General features: G+C 37.3%; 2 long non-coding RNA genes across 2 annotated transcripts; both read right to left on the bottom strand.

Moving 5' to 3' along the window:
- Positions 1-515: 515 nt before the first annotated feature.
- LOC116732715 (uncharacterized) lies at positions 516-2,246 on the bottom strand. Its single transcript, XR_004341866.1, has 3 exons — positions 2,179-2,246; positions 643-736; positions 516-536 (listed from the first exon to the last, which is right to left on the bottom strand). It is a non-coding gene; the product is annotated as an uncharacterized LOC116732715 (long non-coding RNA).
- Positions 2,247-2,598: 352 nt separating this feature from the next.
- Positions 2,599-4,977, bottom strand: LOC116732717 (uncharacterized). Its single transcript, XR_004341867.1, has 3 exons — positions 4,871-4,977; positions 3,028-3,368; positions 2,599-2,689 (listed from the first exon to the last, which is right to left on the bottom strand). It is a non-coding gene; the product is annotated as an uncharacterized LOC116732717 (long non-coding RNA).
- Positions 4,978-15,107: the final 10,130 nt, after the last annotated feature.

Consider the following 15,107-nt stretch of genomic DNA (forward strand, 5'->3'; position numbering starts at 1 on the left):
AGTCAGTATGTTACTGAGGTCTGACTGATGTGAAGGACTCAGATTTAGACAACTGCTGTGCAGAAAGATTCATTTCAGCCTCACTGATCTCTGATCTGTTCTCCACCGCTGCTCACTCTCCTGCTGCTCCTTCACAATAAAGCTCATTTATCACTTCATGCTTCTCTCCTTCACAATAAAAGCTCATTTAACACTTCCTGCTGCTCCTTCAAAGTTAATGCTTGCTGTGAAAAAGACCACAGCTCCAGTGAAATTTAACTTCATGAGTCAAATTTGAAAACACATTTTTCTCTTTCCCACTTTTCAAATACAAAATCAATCAATCAATTTTATTTATAAAGCACCCTTCAAAGTGCTGTTTTTAGTAGCAGGACTTTGAGCCGTAAATAAGTAAAAATGACCATATTACACGCCGTTGCCTTGACAACGCTCCGTGGGCCCACAGCTGGTTTTCTGGAGGACTGCAGACTGAGAACAGGTGAGAGTCATGCAGGTTTTTGGATCAGAGCTGACGTCTCCAGGTCTGAACAGAACGCCTGAGAAACGAAGGAAGAGACAGAAAACTCAGAAACTCAGTTTATCTGAGGAAAAACTGTTTCACTGAATCTCAAAGTTCAGGTTTGGATTCAGAGGTTCACTGACCTGATGACCTGCAGCCGCTCAGATCTGCGTAGGCTTGCTGGTTTGTAACACTCGGAGGGAAAACTTTGTTTCCATCCACCAGAAAATCAGGGAGCTGCAGAACAACAGAGTCAGAACCACAGAGACTCAACACAGAATAAAAACTGATTTCATTAAAATGTCTTGATAAAAACTCATTTCTTTCTTTGAGCCAAAACTTTGTTTTACTCAGCTGATTTTTACTCTAAAGAGCAAAACAGACATTTTTCCTGTCTCATGTTTCTATATGTTTTTGTCTCATGTTTCTATGTTTTTCATGGTGTCCATTGTAATGGACATCTTGACTAAATGAACGTAGAACGTCATGAAAACTTCTATACTTTCCCCGCAGAGCTTCATGCAATAACTCATGGTCTCAACCTTTTAAACTGGATTTTGCTGTTTTGTTTATCAGTGGCATGTCTGAATAGAGAATAAATAATATAAAATATAGCTTTGACTTTAGTGATGGCCATTGAACTTTCAGATGTATTGACATGCTATTATTTGTAGTGATGTAAACATATAACAATAGATTACACAGTTATCAAACTGCTGGCTATTTCCATGTAACCTTTATTTTTTATGAACACCTTGAAGCAGTTTCAGTTTGGATTTTACATTTCTTACAGCAGAAATGTGTTTTTCTGTGTATTATGGCCTCTTGCATCCAGTCGGCTCTGACTTTTTCTCAGATTTTTGTGTTTACAGACTGATAATTTGATCTAGCAGGACAACAACACCCACTGATTCACTGTGAAGCTGAACTTCTCTGGATGAGACACTGAAAAACTGGGAATGCTTTACTTCTCAATTTACCATCTAATTCCTGTGGCTTATTTTCCTCATCCAATCACTGGATCAGAAATCTCTTGATGTACCATCAGTTCAAGAAGGTTTGACAGTTTTTACTTCATCATTGAGAAAATAACAGAAAATCATTATGAAATCACAAACTGGCTATGAAATGTTCACACATGCTTCTTTCTTTGCACAGTAACACTGAATAATTAGGCGCTGTACAGCCAACACAAAGTCCTGATGTCCATTGGGATGGACATTCAACTTTTAAAAAAGTCCTACGATTTAATGAGAGGAAAAATGTTCAAATACTTTCAAATACTATTACTGGAAATACTTAAAAATATACAGAGAAAACTTTTCTGTGCTGCTATGAACATAAAGAATATTTTTGAAGTAAAACAGAAGCTTCCTCCTCAACGTCTGTTTTCAGTCACATGCTCGTCTGGATGACTGAAACTCACTAGTATCAACTTAAGGGTCTAAACTTTATTGTTTTTGCTTAATAATAAACCAATCTATAACAAGCATCATGTAAATAACCAATTCCCTAATATTTTTATTAGTTTAATCCCAGAAAAGGAGTGGAGTCTAAAGGATGTCTTGATAAAAACTGAAAATAATCAGGAAAATCTTCAGGTAGATGTTTAGATCTGACAATATTTAATTATTAACTCAAAGCTTTTCCTGTATTTCGTAAAAGATTCAAAGACTTACCACTGATTGGTCTAAATTCACAACAGCAGTTTGTGATCCAAAGTTTACTAGAAGAAAGTGTACTAAAAGAAATACAAAAAACAGTCAGCAGGTTTGATCCAGTCAAAAGGTTTTCACAAAAGTCTTTGCATGAAACATAATTACATACTATAGGCGATATAAACAATGAATAAAATATAAGAACTAAACGTAAACAGCTCATACAGTTCTATCAGTTCATTCATATTCTTCCATCAATGTTTTGTGTTTAAGTCTTTTCTAAAACCAGAAAACAGATTTAAATCACTGAACAGAACTTACTCCAGAGTTCATAAAGAACATGTAGCACTCCGCAGTGTTTCTTAATGCTTGGCAGATTCTGGAGGACGTCTTGCAGTTCAGAATAGTCAGGCACACTTTGAAGATAAAACTGTGCGTACGCTGTTTTAGGCATCACCAAGCAGTCTCCTCTGCTCTGAGGCTCATAAAAGCCGGTGAAACAGAGAACAAAGTTGTCACTGTTGAAGTTCAGCTGAAAAAACAGAAACACAACAAGTCAAAGAAAAACCGACCCACAAAGATTCATCAGGAAGAGAAAAGAGTCTGGAAGTCCTGAGGAATAAAACTCTACAGATCAGTTTCTGATTAAATGAGCAGAAATCCTCTGGACTCCTACTTCCTGTGTTTGCTTCAAAATAAAAGCAGGCAGACTCAGAGCTCTGAAGCTGCAGAGATCATCATCATCATCAACATCACCATCATCATCATCATCATCAACATCATCATCATCATCATCATCATCATCATCATCATCATCATGCGTCTGACTAAGCAATAATTAGTAGAGGTTCATCCAGTCATTTTACTCACATAAAGTTGTTCGTATTTCTGTCCAAAGTACGTGATGGGGCATGAGCTGATGTCCACCTTTGTGTTCATAGTAAATACTTCAACTGTCCAGCAGCTCCTGAAACACAGAGACACATGAGATGAGAACCAGAGTCTGGCAGCAACATGACAATCTGTAGATGAATAAACCAGCATCAGTTGGTCTGTTTGGAGACCAAGATGGCAGCAGGAGCTCCGTTCCTCCATCTTCACTGACTCAGCAGAAACTGCTTCTAACTGCAGGAACTCACCTGGCAGCAACATGGCAGCAGAGAGGAAGAGGAGCAGGAGGCGGAGCATGTTGGAGGCGACCAATCAGAGAGCTGGAAAACAGAACATCACATGAAACATAAATCAGTTTTTACTTTCTGCTAAGTTTATTGTTGAAGTTTGAATGTCTCGTTTTATTTCAGTCATGAATGAATTCCTTTGAGGCAGAATCTGTTGCTGGTTTGTCTTCCTTGGAGGTGAGGAAGCCACCTGGGGCCACAGGGACACCTGCAGGGGCCACAAATGTCCTCTGTACAAACACAGGCTGTAAAGTTACTGACAACAAGGCAGATGAATCAGCAGCAGGACCTAAATGATGATATTTGTTTCAGATTTCTCCCAGAAATGTAACATTTTAATGTTAAACCAAAACTTAAAGTGGATTAATGGCAATATCTGGCAACTTCCAACTCTTTCTGATCTGTTGCCAGATTCTGAGGCTTCAAAATGATCCGGTCCTGGTTTTGATCTGTAGTGAGTCTGGTTGATCCAAACAGCAGCGCTGGTAGTGAGCTGAATCATGTCACCTCACAAAACTGCTTGTGTAACAAAGAGCCTGACACCAAACAGACGAAGCAGCTAAACTCTGGTTGGAACGACGTCCAACAGGAAGCAGCTGGCATTCAGTGCTCAGCCTGATGCCAACACAAACAGCTGGAGGCTGTGTGTTCTTCTGTGGTTTAGTTTGACCTTCCTAAGAAACGCACCCTGGAAAGTTTCCTGACATGGCAACAATCAATCAGCCAAATCAAATTTATTTGTAGAGCACCTTTCAGCAACAAGGCATTTCAAAGAGCATTACATCATAAAAACATAAAAATATAAAGTCAACAGCTTTACATTTTGCACATCAGATTATTGATCAATGTTTCATGATTATGTTTCCAAATCAGCTCTAACCAGCTGAGTTTTTAGTCTGGATTTAAAGGAACTCAGTGTTTCAGCTGTTCTGCAGTTTTCTGGTGGTTTGTTCCAGATTTGTGGTGCACAGAAGCTCAGAGAATCAAAGTCAAAGTTTCTGATTCTGTAAAGCTCTCAGGGTAACTTTACACCACAAATTTTACTCAAGTTAGAGAAGCAATAGTTCAACATATTTTACTCAAGTAAAAGTAAAAAGTTTCCGTCCAGGAAACGACTCAATTAAGAGCAGAAAAGCATTTGGTAAAAAGTAACTGATCAAAACATGAATCATATTTTAACAATTCATCATCAGATGCACCAAAATGCAAATTTATGTGGAAATTTTGGACCAAATTGAAAAAAATAATCTTGTAACATAGCTAGAATTTGGGGAAGTAAAATTTCTGAAATCAATTTCTGTCAACATAAAGTTTATGAAACTTTAAGAAAGTTTTTGTGAAAGTTCCTCCATCTGGAGAATTTATGGTTAAAAGCTTGTTGTGGTGGTGATTTTGCAAATAGATGGTAATAATCTTCGGTTGTTTTTCTACGTGGCTCTGTTGCTGTGAATGTTTCCTCTTTCCCCCTCAGAGAATTTGGTTTTCTGTGAGAAATGTCTCCATGGATGAGCAGAAGAGAGTCCAGCGGGTCTTACCCTCTACAGGAGGATGATGAAGGTGATGATGAAGGTGGCTCTCTGGTGACCGGAGTTGCTGGGCCGATTTGGCGTCTCTGTCCGGCGGATGCTGCTGCTTCTGTTGGTCTCTGCTGGCGTCACCGGATTAAATAAACCTGGAGACGAGGAGGGGACGGTGATGATTGGCCAAACACCTGGGACAGGTATTTGCCCCGGGCTCATTCTGTTCAGTTATTTGTACTGATGGTAAGACAGAAACACCTGCAAAGGAATGTCACTGAACCAGAAAACTGAGCACAGCTGCAGCCATGTATTAAAACACCAGATGCTAATAACTCAGTGATTTCTCACAACATGACATTTGTTTTGGGCTTCAACTGATTTTCCACCTTTCCTTCATGAAACCAGAGGACATTTACAGAGGATTGTCCAGTAATGGGTTATAAAACCAGTGAATCCTAAAAGGCATCATTGCCTCAAATTTACACCACAGATATGAGGAAGATGAGCTGAAGAATGAAGACAATAATAATAATAATTACACCTGGTAATTAACAGGTGGAGCTCCAAGGAACAGCAGATGTGACTCACAGTTTGTTGTTTGGTAACATTTCAAACTGATGCTGAACTAAAATGACCTCAGTATGTTTTATAATGTCACTTCAGTTTCTCACTTATTAGCTCAAATGTTTCTTCTGCCCCAGTTTAGAATCCAGTCTCTACCAGGAACGGACTGGCATACGGGGCTAACTGGGGCCTTCCCAGTGGCCCCTCCGTTGGCAGCCAAAAGGGCGCAGCAAGCAGCATCCTTGGTTTGCAGAGTCTCAAACTACGTCATATCAAACTCCTTCCTGACCTCACTTCCGCCCAGTCAGGCAGATTTCAGCAGTGCAGTGGACCTGTAAACTGAGCGCAACAGAACCGCCGGCTGACCATGAAGAGCAGAGATCAGAAAAACTGGTCCGAACAGAAAACAGCCTCTGAGGCGATTATTACAAACTCAACGACGGTCATGAGACAGAAAAGCCTCGTCTGGCCGTCTGTTCCTGCCAGTGAGTCATGAATTAAATCTCCATATTTCTCTCTCCAGCAGAGAAGCCCGGTCTGCAGAACCAAGCTGAAGTTGGTTCCGATTGGGGAAATGACTAAAGGGCGATTCCACCCAATTTTTCACCACCTCCGCATCTTTAATCGGCTCTAGGTTAAAAACTACAACACCTGGACTCTTCAAACCTGGACTGGATTATTCTGCTCTAATAACAGAATATTTTAATCCATGTTTGGGATTTGTGAAACCTTTAGGTGATTTGTGAAACTTCACTAAAGCTTAGATTACTATTCATACTTGTTACATGCAGACTTTTCAAATTCAATTTGAATTCAAAACCACTTTCTTAATGGGAAATTAAATGTTGGTGTAGCTCATTAATTCTTCAAAGAGTTCAAAGGTCAATGCCGCCCTGCCGGCCTGATGCGGCTCCAGCTCTCATGCAATTACACAACTTTGACCTTAAAACAGTCAGTTTCATCTAAATCCATCAAAATGATCAAATTTCAACAAAACTTTTAGTAATAAAGACTTTGATTATCTTGTCAAATAAATGCCTTTTGTAATCTAAATACATAAATATCCCACGCTGACCTGGATATTCAACATGAATAAAAGACCAAATACAGACTTTTATTTTTAATGTTTATTTGCTGATTAAAACATGAATTACAACTTTAATCACCTTCATCCAAAGTAGTTATTATAAAAACTAAAAATGTTTGATTAATAATCATCATTGCACACTTCAATATTTTAGTGATTTGAAGTCAAAAGTGCTGATCTTTATGTCGCCGCCGCCGCACATCAGATGTCCAACATGAAAACCAAACAAGAAACAACAACAATCCATCCAAAGACTGAAGAAAAACTACAAAAGGCCGAAAGCAGAATGAGAAAAAAAAATCATTTATTTGACCTCAAATGGCTTTTATTCTGTCTAAGTTTAGAAGAATTAAAACAAATGACCAGTTAAAGCTTGTATGTAATACAAATTGTAGCCACAAGAGGGGGAAGTGCTCCAGTTTTACATTTGTAAGAGTTAAAACTCTGCTTTAACTTTCTGAATTGAAAACTCAACTTGATAATAATTTTATAGATGTTAAAAACTGACATCAACCTACAAACGTCATGTTGGAGTTTCTGTAAATTTCAGCTTCAGAAGAAGAAAACGGCTCAGTAACAGCCACCAATCCCTGCTAAACCTTTACTGATCATTGAGACTAGAAATGAAATCAAATTCCTCCTGATTGTAGAGCTGACTGAAACATTGAAGCTCACTGTGAACCACTGCAGCCTCATTCTGCTCTCTGTTTTCCTCTGTGCATTATGGGATGTTTCAGATCTACAATGTGTTGAGCTCAGACAAGGTGAGAATCAAAAAGCTTCTTTCATTGAAGACCAACTATAAACTCTGATTAGTTTAGTGTTTCACTCACTTCCCTTCACCACATTTGATTAATACAAAGAAACGCTCAGCAGTAGAACCGCTATGTGTCAGAGATTTCCTCATAACACCCGGGTCTGGATCAGAACCGGTCCACAGACTGGATCTTCATGGAGTTTGAGGTCCTTCACCTGAAAAGACAACAGGAGCAAAGTTTGAACCAGACTTCACAAACTGCTGTGGTTCAACTGGACATCAGCTTTACATGATGATGAAAAGTTTTTCCCCTCGTATTTTAATAACTCAAACATTATGTGCAAAACTCAGGAAATCTTCCTTTAAAAAGCTCAACACCAACATTTTGTCACAAAAACAAACCCTGTAAAAAGTTCAAGCTTGGTCTCTCTTCCCATCCATCAGGAACTTTGTCCATTTCTATTTCTGTCTCCATTGATGTGACGACTATCAGAGTTTGAGGTTTTCATTTTCATAATCCTGCAACCGTGTCTAAAGATCCAGCTGTGTTACCGTAAACTAGACGACTAGTTACGACCCCTAGTGGAGAGTTCAAGCTACTGATCCACTGACCCCATCTGAGATAATCACTAAAGGATTAATGGGAAGGAACAATTATAAATGTGAATAACAATAATAATAATAATAAAATGTCAGAATAACAGACAGTCTTACCTAGGCAGTCCAAGCCATGCTGATGAAGGCAGCAGCTCCAGACTGGGACCGGACAGACCTGCGTCTCCGAGTTCCAGCACACGTCTAGAAGTGAAGGACAGACAAGTCTGCATTTCAATGACTGTCAAAGCTGAACTTTGTCTCTCATAGTGTGTTAGCGTCAAACATCCTGAGGTGAGTGAGATTCAGAGAAGCTGCACCTTGAAACAGGTGTTCTCCTGTTTGATGCAAACAGCTGGAGGCTGTGTGTGTTCTTCTGTGGTTTAGTTTGACCTTCCTAAGAAACGCACCCTGGAAAGTTTACTGACATGGCAACAATCAATCAGCCAAATCAAATTTTATTTGTAGAGCACCTTTCAGCAACAAGGCATTTCAAAGAACGTTACATCATAAAAACATAAAAATATAAAGTCAACAGCTTTACATTTTGCACATCAGATTATTGATCAATGTTTCATGATTATGTTTTGAAATCAGCTCTAACCAGCTGAGTTTTTAGTCTGGATTTAAAGGAACTCAGTGTTTCAGCTGTTCTGCAGTTTTCTGGTGGTTTGTTCCAGATTTTTGGTGCATAGAAGCTCAGAGAATCAAAGTCAAAGTTTCTGATTCTGTAAAGCTCTCAGGGTAACTTTACACCACAAATTTTACTCAAGTTAGAGAAGCAATAGTTCAACATATTTTTACTCAAGTAAAAGTAAAAAGTTTCCATCCAGGCGACTCAATTAAGAGCAGAAAAGCATTTGGTAAAAAGTAACTGATCAAAACATGAATCATATTTTAACAATTCATCATCAGATGCACCAAAATGCAAATTTATGTGGAAATTTTGGACCAAATTGAAAAACCTTTTTCTTTTGTAACATAGCTACAATTTGGGGAAGTAAAATGTCTCCAAATCAATTTCTGTCATGATAAAGTTTATGAAACTTTAACAAAGTTTTGTGAAAGTTTCCTCCATCTGGAGAATTTATGGTTAAAAGCTTGTTGTGGTGGTGATTTTGCAAATAGATGGTAATAATCTTGGGTTGTTTATCTACGTGGCTCTGTTGCTGTGAATGTTTCCTCTTTCCCCCTCAGAGAATTTGGTTTTCTGTGAGAAATGTCTCCATGGATGAGCAGAAGAGCGTCCAGCGGGTCTTACCCTCTACAGGAGGATGATGAAGGTGATGATGAAGGTGGCTCTCTGGTGACCGGAGCTGCTGGGCCGATTTGGCGTCTCCGTCCTACCTGGAGACGAGGAGGTGACGGTGATGATTGGCCAAACACCTGGGACAGGTATTTGCCCCGGGCTCATTCTGTTCAGTTATTTGTACTGATGGTAAGACAGAAACACCTGCAAAGGAATGTCACTGAACCAGAAAACTGAGCACAGCTGCAGCCATGTATTAAAACACCAGATGCTAATAACTCAGTGATTTCTCACAACATGACATTTGTTTTGGGCTTCAACTGTTTTTCCACCTTTCCTTCATGAAACCAGAGGACATTTACAGAGGATTGTCCAGTAATGGGTTATAAAACCAGTGAATCCTAAAAGGCATCATTGCCTCAAATTTACACCACAGATATGAGGAAGATGAGCTGAAGAATGAAGACAATAATAATAATAATTACACCTGGTAATTAACAGGTGTAACTCCAAGGAACAGCAGATGTGACTCACAGTTTGTTGTTTGGTAACATTTCAAACTGATGCTGAACTAAAATGACCTCAGTATGTTTTATAATGTCACTTCAGTTTCTCACTTATTAGCTCAAATGTTTCTTCTGCCCCAGTTTAGAATCCAGTCTCTACCAGGAACGGACTGGCATACGGGGCTAACTGGGGCCTTCCCAGTGGCCCCTCCGTTGGTCGGCCAAAAGGGCGCAGCAAGCAGCATCCCTGGTTTGCAGAGTCTCAAACTGCGTCATATCAAACTCCTTCCTGACCTCACTTCCGCCCAGTCAGGCAGATTTCAGCAGCGCAGTGGACCTGTAAACTGAGCGCAACAGAACCACCGGCTGACCATGAAGAGCAGAGATCAGAAAAACTGGTCTGATAGGTTTATTTTAATTCCTAACTTGCAAAGATTCAACCAGAGGCAGAATTTTCTTTTCTGCAGAAAAGGAGGGAAGATCCGAGACGCGGAAAGCCGCCGTCAAACACTGTCTGGGATCATCTCTGCCCGATCTTTGTCTGCATTTGGCTTTATTAGAAAATACAAGGAAGGAGGTTGGGGTTTTTCACATAGTCACACAAAGATTTTGACCAATGACCTTTTTCTACAGGGTGTTCTGGAACCTTCTGTGGACATGCCCTTACAAGGGCATGGGCTGACCACAACTAATCAATTACACATGTAGCTGATAACACAGGAATGTGCAAACTTCTCTAGCCTCCAGGCAAACATCCTAAAAATGGTTAATAGTATTTCACAGAAGAAAAGGAGTCAAGTAAACAACACACAAAATAATAATATGAAAACATAACCTTTCAAATAAACTCACAAGTAAATGAACTTAGATAATTTTTCTAACATTCCCTCCTGTTTTTCATATTATTATTTATGAAGTCTAACACAGACATCAAAAACACATTTCTTGCTGGCACATTTTCAATGTATGGTCACAACGTTAGACATCAGAGTTTCCCTCAGAGATGGAGGCAACAAGTTGATAGTGATACATAACATTTCCAACAGTTTTAGCTATCATTGATTTTAAACATGGAATAATGCAGGCAGTAAAAATACAAAACAAGAAAAGAATAATAAGAAGAACCATCATTAATTTCAACAGAAGATGCCACCATGGTCCATATATGAGCCAAGAAAAAACATCTCCTCGTGAGGGAACTGCATCCTGTGACATGGCCTGTTGCAGGTTTTTCAAGGCAGACATTGCTTCATCAAAATGGGTTTCATTAGCATCAGAAATATAAGTACAACATTCTCTAGTGTCATCTTCATCAGTGTCAGCATAATCAAACAATGGCTTAACTTAAAAAAGTAAATTTGGCTTTGTTATTTTCCATCAGGGGAATTACTTTAATCTTTTATCAAAGAACGCAGACTTTGAATGAGACCACATCCACAGGACACCAGAAAAACAGCTGCAAAACTGCAATGACAAAACAGAGATCAGATTTTCCAAAGGCATCATTCATTTGTGTATTCAACACAAATATCTTCAATTCACTCTGTGTCCGAGTGAATTCTCCACCGCTCGTTCCCACTGTGGCTGCTATCGTCGGAATAAATGTGAAACCGCTTCTCCAAGCAGTCGCACTCTTCTTCAGAGACAACAGCTTTTGTTGTAGAGTCCAGAGTCAGGTCTGGAGCTCTGAACTCTAGGCCAGTCTGTGTGTAGAAAGCCATGAGCAACTCATCATGCGAAACCTTATCTCCTGCTTGTCCAGTTTTACTAAGTTCTGCTCATTAAATGGTGGATTTGATCCATTCAATTTACGTTTCTATTATTATATACTACACCTCCAACAGATGGAAAACACCGAAACCCTGTAATCACCTGCTTCAAAAGACAAGGTTCTAAATTAATGTTTGCCCTGAATGTTAAGCATATGCAGATCTTCATTTTAAACTAATCTTGTAATATAAGACTGAACAAAAACAAAACAATAACAAAAGCTTAAAGACGTAGTTGTATAGCTTACATTTACCATCAAAACAATGAATATCAGTGTGATTAAACAGTCCAGTTTAAATTACTTTTATAGAACAAACTAGATTTTACTGGTAGTTTGTCTAAAACATTCTACATGCTTTCCTTAAACAAAGATTCAAAAGAGTTAGACCTGGGGTAATTATAATGTCAATGTATAACTTAACAAATCCAGACATTTTCAAAATACACCAATTTTTCTCTAGGCCTTTTACTGGTAGTAGAATTTAAAGTTTTATTCAAAGTCATTTTAAATGGATGTAAATCAAAACAAAAATCAAGTTTAGAAAAATCATTATAATCCCACATCTCAGACCCACCTGAGTACTTCTACTGATTAGTGATAACTTAATCAATAACAGATTCTTCACAACATTTCTTAAACATTCTTAATCCATTAATTTAGTGCTCTGAAAATGGCTAGCACAATAATATTTTTAATTTCTATAATTATTTCCCCAAGTTAATTAACCAAAATATGCTTCATTATCACTATAAATTTGTTATCTATTGGTTTCAAAATACTTTAGCCCATTGTCAGAACATCTTTAATGGAGAACAACTCAAATCCATTTAAAATAAGCATATATTTCACCAGACAATATCTTTCCTTTCACTTTTATGTTTAGTACAGATCAGACATGTTCTTCAAATATTTTGTTTAAGTAATATAAGTTTCAGTAATCTAATTAAGTAATATAAAAGGTAAACCCATAACATATTCTCCTCCCTGATGATGCATTACCTGCTAATGTATCATAATTTCTACTACTTTAAATAAAGATGTTGATGAAACAGGTTTATTATTTTACCTGAGAAATTCTACCCATATTCAATGCTGCCCTTTTCCCTAAAAGGTCAACTTTCAAAACAAACAGAATCATTTATTTCAGCATGATTTAAACCTTCAAGATGACTCTATTTTCCCAAAACACTTCACATTACAGTTTTAAAGCTCATTATTTCATTTTACTCTTATGATTTTCAAATAATTCATTTTACAAAGAATTTAAACTAACGTTTGACAAAGCATGTTTACCAATTTAGACTTGGTGTTTTGATGCTAAAAACTTACATTTAACATTTTCCACATTATTTCATTGCTCACTATGTATTTGCTTGCTTAAACAACCTGCACTAAAGAGAAAATGGTTCTCTGAATTTTAGGAAACTAAAACTACATCAAAATCCTGCCTTATGTGATGGTAAAGACTCTCTACATCTTCCTATAATCTACGGTGCCAAACAAAACCCTAAGATTTAAACAGCCAATCTCTATGTTCCTTAGGAAAAAAGGTTAATTAAATCCCTTTATTTTTTAGATTTCACACTTTATGTTTTAAGGTCACTACACTAGTCTGAGCAATCTCTATTGTCAGATCACAAAACAAATCTTTAACCCACCATATGAACTTTCCTTCACCTCTTGAGGGAATGATTTTATGGCAGGAAAGAGAGTCAATAAGGATTTCAGGAGGAACTCCTAATTCTTCTACTGCTTTATTAGGCTTTGGCACTTGAATCATCAGATATGTTTTGGTTTCATCTAATTTTAAAATTTGGGGTTGCTTTATACTTAAAAAAACATACTAGTGTTTTGTAAAGAGGCTTCACATGTTGGTTAGTTGAATCTAGTGGGGGTAGAAGTTACAGCACAGCTCTTCTTGTTCTCCCCTGCTGAGCTGCTGTGAGTTTGGGTTGCAACTCCTCCCTGGGCTTCATTATTCTCTTGTCTAAATAAACATACTTGTCGCTTTTTCCTGTTTTGTTCTATTTATTTTATTTTTTTCTTATTTTCTTATTTTATTTGCAGCCCTCTCTTTCTGTAGGCACTTTTCAATCATCTCTTATTACAGTTTAATATTGATTCTCTACAATAGTTCCACATGATCTTTTTTCATTAACCAATAACTTATTTCAAACTTAATGTTATCCTTCAACAACAAATCTTGTAAATTTTAGCAAACTTTCTGTATTTAATCAATTTCTATTTAACAAGAGAGTTACTTCTAATTTATCCTGTCTTAATTATCAATAAGTCCTGTAGATTTAATAATATTTATCTATCTTAAAGTTTTGGTCAGTTTAAAAAGACTGATTGTGAAACTATCTAGAATCAGCCGCATGCTGCAGTTTGTTGTTATCTGGGCAATTCCTCTTACAGTTAGGGCCTGTTTCTCTAAAGATCTTTTCTGTTTTTTTTTATCCTCAACTCATTAAAAAGGTCCCATTGTAGCTCATTGTATTTTATTCTATTTTTACTACTACCTTCTCAGCCTAGAAGGAATAATTAACAGTTTTATCTAATATTTTATTCTCAATTCTATATACATATTTTTTTTTTTATTTCTCTACCTAATCATTTATGTATTTATCTATTTATTTACTTTATTTTTCATTTAGTCATCTATTAATTTGCCAATACATCATTTCCACAATCCTCTGTGACCTCATTTTCTTGGCTTATTCTTTATTTATTTATATTTCATCCTGTAGTTCTACCAATTTATTTAGCCTTAGACCCATATTTTTACTTTCAATTTGTTCAGATGTTTTATTTTATCAGGATTCTATCTTTCAATGCCTTCCAATCTTTACACACTGCAGGTCACACTTACTGCTGTTGTTGCTTAATTTGAATAATTTAGTCCAGTTTAACACATAGGGTGTTCTAAAAACTGGAAACTTTGCACCATGAGACAGCACTAAAAAAATGCTCTGTAGGGTAATTTCTGCTTCTACTTGGTTGTTCCAAGTGAGAAATTCTTGCCTATGGCATCCACTTACAGAGGTGCTGTTCACATTCTCATTGTATTTATATGACATAAAATACCAAGTGGTATTTTATCTCCAATTACACACACTCTTTCACACCAACATGAATTGTAACACAAACAAAAAAACACAAAACACAAAACAACTGGTCAGATTTGTAGTCAGTCAAAATTTCATCAGTCACCAATTTTCAGTCTGTCCTCATTATTTTATCAAATTTTACTCTAATTTTTTATCAAATTTTACTGAAGCTTCAGGAATTTCCCAATGTTTTGTTAACATTTTTCATGTTTTAATTTAATTAATTTTAAACTTTAGTCTTCAGGAACCTGTTTTAAATACCGTGCACATTTATAAAGAGACATCTCAAACTTATGTTAGAATCTAACAACAACCAATAATTTCCTGTTTTCTGGTACCAGTTTTTTACTTAACCCTTATTTTAAAACCGAAACACCACGTTTTTTCTTTATTTTACTTTCAACACCCATCTACACCGTACTTCTTTTTCCATTTAGTCAGGTACTTTAAGTTTCCTGGCTCCATCTGACACATTAACTTCTCATCCCCTTTAAGACTTTTCTCCTTCCCGTGTGAAAAACCCATATTTTACAGTGTGTTCATCCCGTTCTTTACACACCTAGGGTGGACTCTACAGAACGGGGGATAGGAAGAGTAGGGTGGTGGCCAAGTTC

This window comes from Xiphophorus hellerii, chromosome 14 (genome assembly GCF_003331165.1).
Source record: "Xiphophorus hellerii strain 12219 chromosome 14, Xiphophorus_hellerii-4.1, whole genome shotgun sequence".
Taxonomy (NCBI): domain Eukaryota; kingdom Metazoa; phylum Chordata; class Actinopteri; order Cyprinodontiformes; family Poeciliidae; genus Xiphophorus; species Xiphophorus hellerii.